This window comes from Moschus berezovskii, chromosome 11 (assembly GCF_049115385.1).
Source record: "Moschus berezovskii isolate FMDL1 chromosome 11, NW_MosBer_1.0, whole genome shotgun sequence".
NCBI lineage: Eukaryota > Metazoa > Chordata > Mammalia > Artiodactyla > Moschidae > Moschus > Moschus berezovskii.
Window position 1 is genome coordinate 35649614 of NC_142470.1, and position 10958 is coordinate 35660571.

The 10958-nt window shown below is 46.7% G+C and overlaps 1 pseudogene; it reads right to left on the bottom strand.

Moving 5' to 3' along the window:
- Positions 1-231: 231 nt before the first annotated feature.
- Positions 232-958, bottom strand: LOC129539072 (cytochrome c oxidase subunit 5A, mitochondrial pseudogene; annotated as a pseudogene).
- Positions 959-10958: the final 10000 nt, after the last annotated feature.

Below are 10958 nucleotides of genomic sequence, written 5' to 3' on the forward strand. Positions count from 1 at the left end.
GGCTGGGAGCCCTTGAGAAGGCTCTGCCCACAGCCCAGGAGAGAGCCAGCCGGTCTCCTGTCTGCCCTCCTTCACCTGCTTTAACAGAGAAAGGGTCCTCCTGCTCCCTAAAACTCATTCCTCCCACCTTCTCAGGGATCCTCTTCAAGAAGCTTCTTCCTCTTCTTATTCCATCATTGACCTCTACCTTTCTAAGGGTCCTTTCCTTTAAATGAGGTCAAGTCTCGCCCATTTTTTTTTTTTTTCAGTTCAAACTCATTTCCCTTTTATTAAAGTCCAAGTTACATTACATGGTTTGGTGCTCAACACAGGGAAACTTGTTTGAATAAGGTAATATGTTATCATCAGTATTTCCAAGTGACTGTTTACAATCAAGTAGCATTATCAGTAAGTCCTTGGGAAGCCCATCCATGGGATTTACACTTTGTCGAGGCCCAGTTCCTCTGGAGTGGAGATTCCCAGTTCATTCAAAGTTGGTCTAAGTTCCTGGTTGACATAGGGGTAGATTTCCTTATGAGGTCCTGCTTTGTCCTTAACAACCTCTAGGATGCGAACTGCACTAGCAAAATCATTTAAACGTCTGCATGCCCGCAAAGCAGCATCAATGATTTTGGGTTCTGGAACCAGGTCATAGCCAACAAGTGTGTTCATCCCTTTACGCAACTCCCAAGCATCAATATCTGGCTTATTGAAATATGTCACCCAGCGAGCATCAAACTCCTCGTCTGTCTCATGTGACCCATGGGAATAGCAGCGAAGTGACTGGACAGCGGCGGTGGGGCCGGGAGCCAGAGAGGGGTGCAGGAGGCCTCGAGGGCTGGCCCGAGCGATTGCGGCTGCAGCTGCAGAGCAGCGGCGGACAGCGGCGCCTAGCATGACGGCGATGGCGGCGCACAGGTTAAGGCTGAAGAGAAGCCGGGTGTGAGCCCGCGACCGCTCGGGAGCTCGTGGGGGCCGTACTCCTCGCCCATTTAAAAAATAAGACTCCTCCAGGACTCCACCCCTAGGTCAGCTTCAGAGGAGTTATCTCTACGTGCTGGATCTACTTCCTCACCTCCCACTCTTCCTTCAACCCACTCAAGCCTGCTTCCACCCCCACCGTCCTGAGGCTCCTTCCTTGTGACCAAACCTACAGACTTGTCTCAGCCTGCATCTTCCTTGACTGTAGCTCTGCTGATGGCTCTGCTCACCGCTCCTTCCTTGCAGGGCCTTTTTCTTTGACTTCCTTCCTCCTGTCCTCATCTCTGCCTCACCACCACCAACTCCTGTCTTACCTCCAAGTGTGTTTCAGACCTGCGTGTTCTATCCAGTGCTACTGTTACCGTCCTTGTACAAGCCTCTGTCACCCCTCACCCGGATAACTCCGGTCACCTCCAATCCCCTCCTCCAGCCAAAACATCAGCATTGTGTCTGCAGGTTTTGGGTCCCAATCACTAAACTGATGATGTAAGTCTCCCACTCGACCCCTGTCTTAGAGGTATATCAATTAGGATTACATTCAGCTGCCAGTGACAGAAAACCCAAATAAGCAGAACTGTGAACACACAGAGCTTCTTTCTCACCCTTAAAAGTCTGGAGCCAGAAGCTTGAGGGCTGGTCTGGTGGTTTCAGGAAATTGTCAGGGGCCAGGATCCTCTTTCCTGTCTGTTCCCAAGGTATGGCTCTAATTTCCATGATCTGCATTCTAGCAAACCCTAGCCATCATATTTGCTTTCCAAGAAACAGTATGGCAGAAGGGGAGAGGGGCTTCCCCGTCTCTCTTTTATTTCAACTCCCATTTTACAGAGACTTTCCTGAAAGTCCTTTTGACATTTCTGCTTATATTTTGTTAGCTAGGACATATACACATGGTCAGAGCTAGCTGCAAGGGAGTCTGAGAAATGTAATCTTAAATACAGCCTTAGTGATATACAGCCTTAAGGCATAAAATTGAGGGTTGTGTTATTGAGGCAAAAATGGAAGAATGGGCACTGGAGTAGCCAAAGAGCAGTTTCTGCCATAGTCACCCCAAAATTCATGTGCCCCTCTTCTCGTACATCGAATTCTTTCCTTTCCTCCCCAGGGGAGACGACCCCAAAGCCTCATGCAGATCAAGGATCATCAGGCTATGTGCAGCCCTCTTCATGGGCTCCACATGGTCTGAGCGCATAGAAACGAAAACAGTCCACCCCATGCTGACTATGGCAGGTGGAATAGGAGCAGGATAACTGCAGTGAAGACTCCCATTCAGAGAAAAGAAGCATGGGAACACATCTGGCACTGGTTCATGACAACGATCAGATGCTGATGGGCTGGAGGAGGGAGCTCCCGTACCCCAGGAGTAGAGCTTTGTCCATTGTCCATGTCTCTGGGCTTTTCCTTCTGGGAGGCTCTTATCCCCCACAGCTACACCTGAAACAGGCATTGGTAAGCAGGGCCCCTGGGAGCTTCAGAGTACTCACCTCTACTTCCTGTTGCTGCAGATTGTGGATCCCAGCAATTGTATTAGGAAGTAACGGTCATAGTCAATACTTTTTATTGTTTGTTCAGTGCTTTCAAAAAAAAGTCTTAGCAGGCTTTCAATCTATCTGCTTCTGATCAGTTTCTTATATAAAATCCACAACTGCAGACCTAGTGCAGCCATCATTCTAACACTGCAGGGGAACCAGGGGGTACTTGAGAAAGTTAAATTCAAACTTCCCCCGTGCCTAACCACACTGCAGTTTACTTTGATATGAAGACCTCTAGAGTGATATGTAAGGACATCTCCTCCCAGATCTCCCCTCCCTCCCTTTGCAGTCTGGAACTTCAACTGGAGGATGGACAATGAGGATACACACTTGACTTCCTCCCACACTTGCATCCTTTCTCACCTCCTCCCGCCATCCTCCAGACCTGAGATCAGGGCTCTCCTGTCTGTTCTCCTCTTTAGATAAAGCTCTAAGGTCCGTTCTGTCAGGCTAGCTTCTTGCTATATTACAGAGAAAGTTAAAGACATCCAGAATATCTTTTCTTAATAAAGACTGTCTTTAAAGACCCTTGTCTGGCTGAAGAATCTGATTTTGAATGTCTGTAGCTCAATACTCCTTATCCCCTGCTCTGAATATTTTTTTCTTTGATCACTCTAACACACTTTCAAGGCAAGCAGACCAATGCCCTGACCAGGAAGGTCACGTACACAGAAAAGCAAAAGAGAAATGCAAGTGATCCTATTTTTCAAAGTAGGATCCTGCTTACATCATTCAAGACTTCCTGTTTTGCTGAGGGTAAGTCCAAAATGTGTAAGAGTCTTCTGTGGGGTTTGATTCCTGCTACCTCCCCAGCTTCATCTGGTCAAACTTCCAGCCTCACATTTTCACAAGAACCACACTGGACTTTTCTCAGTTTCTTCAGCACATTTTGCTGAGGACTTTCCTAACAGCTTTAGTGTAGTCTAGAGAACTCTTTGCCTCTCTCACTGATCATCTCCTGTTCATTCATTTCTCAGGTTTCAATTTAAAGGACCTGCCATGGCATCCCTTAGAGTACTTTGCACCTTTGGGACTATTTAACTAATTATTTTAAACAACATATGATGTACTCTGCTTCCCATTGGAAATCAGCTGCAGAGGGTGGCAAGAACGACCTCGCTTCTGTCTGCCTGGCACATCCCTAGGTCATCATAATATCTAATCTACGTTAGAACAATGAGTTTCTCAAATGCAAATCTGCTTGAATTCCTTCTCTTTTCACTCAGGTTAAAGTCAGTCTCCTTTAGGCAGCTTCCAAGGCCAAGTGTAATCTGGCCCTATCTTTTCTCACTCGTCTCCCTCTCCCCTTCCATATTCATCTAGATTGAAACATTGTTTAGGGTATTGTAGGGGCTGAAACTTTGCCTACAAGTCTTCAGGTAAGTTATGCCTGACTCCTGGTATAAACGACTCTCATCCTTTGGCTCCTAGCTGAGAGAGCTGCGTTGATGTATGGATGGATGTGTCATTCATCCTGTACTAGGTGCCAGAAATGGTGCTAAGTGCAAAGGAAACAGCATGCACAGGGCAGACAGCATCCCCAGTCTACGCGCCCTGGATAGCCTCACCCTGAGGCTGAGTTTGCCTGTCTTTCCTCTGGGCTCCTCTGGCTCTCTGAAAAACCTCTAGCAATGCCTCATCACACTGCTGCAATGATTGCTACCTGTCTGTCTCCCCTGCCAGCCCAGAAGCTATTTGTTGAATGACTCTGCTGCTGCTGCTGCTGCTAAGTCACTTCAGTCGTGTCCGACTCTGTGTGACCCCATAGACGGATGCCCACCAGGCTCCCCTGTCCCTGGGATTCTCCAGGCAAGAACACTGGAGTGGGTTGCCATTTCCTTCTCCATGAATGACTCTAGGAAACATCAAAGTCCTCTTCTGCGGGTAGTTACAAGAAATAGGAAATGGCATAGAATAGATGAGCTGGGCCACAGACACTGTGGGCAGGGGGTGCAGGGCAACATGGACCAGGGGGCAAGGATAGACACATAGGAAACAGAAATGGCCCTTGCTCTTCCTCCTTTCTTAGGGAGTTACAGAAAGTGTGGTCCAAGAAAGGTGTTTGGAGTCAGACACAAAAGGTCACATACTATATGATTCTGTTTCCTCCATTACTGGAATAGGTACACCCAGAGAGGCTGAACGTGGGTTGGTGGTGGCCAGGGGCTGGGGAGAGAGAGGATGGGGAATGATGGGTACAGGGTTTTCTTCTGGGGGCACGAAAATGTTTTAGAACCAGGGAGAGGTGGTGGTCGCACGACACTGTGAAATGTGATAAATGCCGCTGAACTGTACACTTTAAAAATGGTTGATTTTATTACATGAGTTTCACCTAAAGAAGGGAGGAAGGAAGGAAGGACTTGGAAGCTGGAGGAAGGGAGAGAGCATTTCTTTCCCCTGTCAGTCCCTGATGAAGTCACAGCGACTCCTGGGACTCTGGGGCTGGGTCGGCTCTGACAGGAGAGTCTCCCAGGGCATCTGGTTCTTCTCCAGGTACAGGTAAGCCTGGAACACCAGGACACTGGCCCCTATGCACCCAGGCATTGTCAAGAGCATCACGGTCTTCTCAGAGGCAGGGACTAGAACGAGACGATTTCCTGGATGCAGAAGAGAATGCTCGGCACCTGTGTGCACCAAGAACTAGGTCTCGAAAGCCGATGGTGAATAAGTGTTTGTGAGGGTGTGTGATCAGCGTGTCCAGCTGAGGGGCAGCGTGGTCAAAGCGCAACCACCCAAAGGGGCACTGCCTTCGAGTCCTTCCTCTGCCAATGAATGGCTATGTGATCGTAAGCAAGTCACTTTTCATTTCTGAATAAAAATAAAAGCCGCAGCCCTTGCTAGGGAATGAGAAATGGTCCAGTCACTTTGGAAGACAGTTGGGCAGTTTCTTATAAAACTAAGTACACTCTTAAATTTTTTTCTTATTTTATTGAAGTCTAGTTGATTTACAAGGTTGTGTTAGTTTCTGGTGTACAGCAAATTGCCTCAGTTTTTAATGTATAATAGTTTGCATTTGGTAATCCCGAACTCCCACTCCATCTATCCCCCTTCCTCCATCCCCTTTGGCAACCACAAGTCTGTTCTCTATATCTGTGAGTCTGTTTCTGTTTCATAGATAAGCTCATTTGTGTCATAGTTTAGATTCCACATGTAAGTGATAGCATATGGTATTTGCTTTTCTGACTTCACTTAGTGTGATAATCTCCAGGTCCATACATGTTGCTGCAAACAGCTTTATTTCATTCTCTTTATGGCTGAGTAGTAGTCCATTACACACACACCTCCCCCCCCCCCACCACATCTTCTTTATCCATTCATATGTCAATGGACATTTAGGTTGTTTCCAACACATACATATCTATCGATAGTTACCTTAAATGTCAATGAACTAAATACTCCAATTAAAAGACAGAATGGCAGGTTGGATAAAAAACAAGGACCTACATTAAACATGAACCCACAGTGGTGCTTCTAGGTATTTTCCCAAATGAGTTGAAAAGTTATGTCCATGAAAAAACCTGTGCATGGATGTTTATAGCAGCTTTATTCATAACTGCCAAAACTTGGAAGCAACTAAGATGCCCTTCAGGAGGTGGATGAAGAAAGAAACTCCAGTTTCCATCCAGAAAATGGAATATTATTCAGTGATAGAAATAAATGAGTGATTAAGCCACAAAAAGACATGTGCAGGGTATTGTGTGGACATAGAAGATGTGCTTTTATTTGATGAGCTTGCTATGTAAAGTGTGTAAAGCTCTTGGAAAGAAGAGTTACTTTATACCAAGGGCAGTGGCCTTTCTCAGACTTGTGGGAACAGGAGCAGGTGCGTGGGTTGCAGAGTGCCAGAGCTCTCACTTCCTCTTCACGTTCTCAGGAGTCCTGGTGGCGACCTGGGTCATCCCCACCCACACTCTGCATACCAAGCCCAGGTCCGGCCCTCAAACAGCAGTGAGATGGAGCATAAAGGAACCGGGGTGGCGCTTCTGGATTTTTCACACTCAGGATGGAGCCAAGAGCTGACCCTGAGGGATCTAGCATTGGGGTTAGCAGGCATTCAAGGCTGTAAAGTCCTATTGGGTGGCTCATTAACTGTGTGAACTTGGATGAGTTACTTAACCTTCCTGAACTTCCATTTTCTTATTTGCAAGATGAGGATAACCCTCCAGAGGATTATTGGAAGGATTATGTGAGATAACATACTTAAGGTGACTCAAACCCAGTAAGCCCTGCATAATGATTTACACCATTGTTATGCAGCCATCCTTCCTTCTTACAACACGATGGAGGTGCAACCCAGAGAGTGGAAGCAGCTGGTTCAAGGCTACACAGCTGGCTCATGGCTGTCTGGGAATTCCTCTGAAATCTTTTCCCCTGCTACCTTGGTCAGGCCTTTTCTGGGAATCCCTAACAGAAAGGATGAATTGATAGCCTGCATTTCATATCATAGTCAGCCTCCTGTGCCCATCAGACAACGGAATTACAAAACCATAGGTGCTACTTTTTTCCAGCTCTGCCACTAGTTTGTAAACTGGGATGGTTTGTTTGAGTTCCTCTGTGCTGAGTTCCGCCCACTTCACGGAGCCAGCCTCCCTGTGGGAGACAGCAGGACTCCAAGGATCACACAACCTCTCCCTCTGCAAGAGCTGTGTTAGCATTCCAGAGCCCCTAGCCTGCTCATCCTGCAGTGAGACCCAGTGCCAGACACCCCACCCCCACCTCTCCCGAGTGGACCCAGACTCATCAGCATTTCCCTGACTTTGTGACACCTTATCCCCTCCTCAAAAGTGCTGCCTGACATAAAGATCTTTTGTACAATTAAAATGAATTGAAAGTACGTTATTCTCCTTGGAACATTTCACAACAGCCCTGGAGATAATGAAAGACATGTTGGTGTTGTGAAATAGAACCAGGAGTTCCATCTCCGCAAAGCTGTCTCTGACACCCCAAAGCCAGGTATTTGGTGACCGGCAGTGTCTGCCCTGGGCACATCTCCCTTTGGAAGACTGCTACTCTGGACCCCTCCCGTCCCCTCCTCCCACCATGTCGGAGCTCCTGCCCCCATAACTACTGTCTCAAAAGCTTTCACTTCTTCCCCTTCCCTGTGCCGCAGGCCCTGCTGCCCAGACCACCCAAGGGCTGGAGGAGCAATTGTGAGCAGGTTAGGGCCATGGCCAAGAAATGCAGGTGGCCTTTAGAAGCTGGAAAAGACAAGGAGATGGATTCTTTTCTGGAGCCTCTGGAAGGAATACAGCCCTGTATAAACCTTGATTTTCATTCAGTGGGATATATGATCTACAGAGTAAGATAATAAATATGTGTTATAACATATTATAACATGTTATTGACCAGAGATGTATTAATATGTCTTTTATTCAGTTCAGTTGCTCAGTCATGTCTGACTCTTTGCCACCGCATGAACCGCAGCAGGCCAGGCCTCCCTGTCCATCACCAACTCCCAGAGTTTACCCAAACTCATGTCCATTGAGTTGGTGATGCCATCCAACCATCTCATCCTCTGTCGTCCCCTTCTCCTCCTGCCCTCAATCTTTCCCAGCATCAGGGTCATTTCAAATGAATCAGCTCTTCACATCAGGTGGCCAAAGTATTGGAGTTTCAGCTTCAGCATCAGTCCTTCCAATGAACACCAGGACTGATCTCCTTTAGGATGGACTGGTTGGATCTCCTTGCAGTCCAAGGGACTCTCAAGAGTCTTCTCCAAAACCATAGTTCAAAAGCATCAATTCTTCGGCGCTCAGCTTTCTTTAGGGTCCAACTCTCACATCTACACATGACTACTGGAAAAACCATAGCCTCGACTAGATGGACATTTGTTGGCAAAGTAATGCCTCTGCTTTTTAATATGTTGTCTAGGTTGGTCATAGCTTTTCTTCTACAAGCGTCTTTTAATTTCATGGCTGCAGTCACCATCTGCAGTGATTTTGGAGCCCCCCAAAATAAAATCTGCCACTGTTTTCACTGTTTCCCTATCTCTTGGCCATGAAGTGATGGGACCAGATGCCATGATCTTAGTTTTCTGAATGTTGAATTTTAAGCCAACTTTTTCACTCTCTTCTTTCACTTTCATCAAGAGGCTCTTTAGTTCTTCTTCCCTTTCTGCTATAAGGGTGGTGTCATCTGCATATCTGAGGTTATTGATATTTCTTCCAGCAATCTTGATTCCAGCTTGTGCTCCATCCAGCCCAGTGTTCCTCATGATGTACTCTGCATATAAGTTATAACCCTAACCCTAACCCTAAAAATAAGCAGGGTGACAATATACAGCTTTGACGTACTCCTTTCCCGATTTGGAACCAGTCTGTTGTTCCATGTCCAGTTCTAATTGTTGCTTCTTGACCTGCATACAGGTTTCTTAAGAGGCAGGTCAGGTGGTCTGGTATTCCCATCTCTTTCAGAATTTTCCACAGTTTATTGTGATCCACATAGTCAAAAGCTTTGGCATAGTCAATAAAGCAGAAATAGATGTCTTTCTTTATCCATGATCCAGTGAATGTTGGCAATTTGATCTCTGGTTCCTCTGCCTTTTCTAAAACCAGCTTGAACATCTGGAAGTTCACGGTTCACGTACTGTTGAAGCCTGGCTTGGAGAATTTTGAGCATGACTTTACTAGCATGTGAGATGAGTGCAATTGTGCGGTAGTTTGAGCATTCTTTGGCATTGCCTTTCTTTGGGATTGGAATGAAAACTGACCTTTTCCAGTCCTGTGGCCACTGCTGAGTTTTCCAAATTTGCTGGCATATTGAGTGCAGCACTTTCACAGCATCATCTTTTAGGATTTGAAATAGCTCAACTGGAATTCCGTCACCTCCACTAGCTTTGTTTGTAGTGATGCTTCATAACGCCCACTTGACTTCACATTCCAGGATGTCTGGCTCTAGGTGAGTGACCACACCATCGTGATTATCTGGGTCATGAAGATCTTTTTTGTACAATTCTTCTGTGTATTCTTGCCACCTCTTACGTCTTTTGTTACCTGAATGTTATTGACCAGAGTGTTTCAATATTCACCTACATAACAATTCGCTGGCCACAGGCATTTGTTTCTGCAAAAATACCTCAGTCGGTAATGTGTTAAGCCAGAATGTTTGAGATGATTTGTTACAGCAGCCAGTGAATCAGTGAAGTTGCTCAGTCATGTCCGACTCTTTGCGATCCCATGGATTGTAGCCTACCAGGCTCTTCCATCCATGAAATTTTCCAGGCAAGAGTACTGGAGTACTTTTTCCTTCTCCAGGGGATCTTCCTGACCCAGGGATCAGACCCAGGTCTCCTGCACTGCAGGCAGACGCTTTACTGTCTGAGCCACCAGGGAAGCCCAGTTACAGCAGCAGTAGGAAACTAATATGATGGGTGTACAGCTGAGATAAGCAATAAACTTATGGCAGTAATTAGTGTTTATTGAGTGTATATAATATGCCAGACGTTATTCTTCTGCTTTGGATAGTGTATTAGTGGGCTAGGGCTGCCATAACAAAATACCACAGACATTTGTTTTCCTAGGTTTCTGGAGGATAGATGTCCAAGATCAGTGTGCCCACAGGGTTTATTTCTCCTGTGGCCTCTTTCCCTTGCCACCCTTTTGCTTTCTCTTCACATGGTCTTTTCTCTGTGTTCCCATTTCTTTGGCTTTTCTTCTTCCCACAAGGATGCCAGTCACATTGCATTGGGGCCCCACCCTAATGGCCTCCTCTTAATGTCATCAGCCCTTATAGGGCCTGTCTCCAAATAAATTCTGAGGTGCTTGGGGGTTAGGGCTTCAATGTGTGAATTTGGTGGGGGACACCATTCTACTCATAATATCTCATTCAGTTCTCAAGTAACCCATGAGTTAGAACTCTAATTGTCATAATTTTACAGATAAGGAAACAGGCTCGGAGTGGTTAAGTTGCTTCCCCAAATTTTCACAGCAAATAAACAGCAAGGCCAGGTCTGAGAATAATCAGCTCAAATCCTTTGGTCTTTGTTTCTATGAGAGAAATGTCTGCTGTTTGGGGTTTGCAGGTGCATGGGGGCTGAGGAAACATTGATTGATGAAGGACTGAGTGGGAGTCGCTCCCACGACTCCTAGAAGAACCCGGGCCAGGCTGGGCTGAGCCTGAAGGCAGCTTGTGCCCCACTCCCCAGGTTGGCAGGGAGTGCTTCCAGTGGAAAACCAAAAACCAAGCAGGAGGTGGGCAGCCAGGAGGGGTGAGGAGGGAGGAAAGGGGCTATCCGCTACTCCCCAAATGAGCACACTCCTCAGAGGTTTTCTGGCTGAGGGGGTGGTCTGGTTTCTCTTAACCCTCAAAGAACTGTGGACAGCACTGGGATGCTAGTGTCAAGTCCCTCAACCTCTAACTCCAGATTTCAGGTACTCAGATGTCCCAAGAAAGCTCCTCTTCCATATAGACAATCCTGGCCAGCTACAAAGAAGGGATGGGCAGTGACACGGCCAGCTGTCTTTTGGACAC